The sequence below is a fragment of the Penaeus monodon genome, chromosome 24 (assembly GCF_015228065.2).
Source record: "Penaeus monodon isolate SGIC_2016 chromosome 24, NSTDA_Pmon_1, whole genome shotgun sequence".
In the NCBI taxonomy this organism is placed as follows: domain Eukaryota; kingdom Metazoa; phylum Arthropoda; class Malacostraca; order Decapoda; family Penaeidae; genus Penaeus; species Penaeus monodon.
Window position 1 is genome coordinate 16,396,622 of NC_051409.1, and position 557 is coordinate 16,397,178.

Genomic DNA, 557 nt, shown 5'->3' on the forward strand with positions numbered 1-557 from the left:
GGACAAACATTTCTATCTCTGTCAATGTATCCACGTGTGTGCATGTGTAATATACTGTTTATATACCTCGTATACAAATATATATACTGTTTAGAATTCAAATTGTCTTTATCATCTAATTAGTAATCTTTTTCTTTTTAACAATTCCACTTTGTTTTTCGAAATTCCACTGATGGTATTATATTTAAACGTCATTTTTGGGGCCGAGAAAATGTTATAATTTGTAATTAGAGACTGAACGAAGTTTTAATGAATATGATGCATATGCCTTTTATACATTAATGCAATTTGAAATGTTGCAAATAGGATATCATCATTATTTCTATATTTTTTAAAGTTACAAAGGGGGTTGGGGACGAGGGGGGGGGATGAACGGAGCCATAACAGGGAACATGAATATTTACGTATATGCATATTTTTTTGTGTTGTACATGATGGCTGAAAATTAAAAGCATAACACTGGAACCGACAGTGAAAAATTAACTTATGCTTGAATCTTTGCATAGAGCGCCCTCAAAATATTTGTTAGACTGCAAAATGCAACATTTCATCAAAAG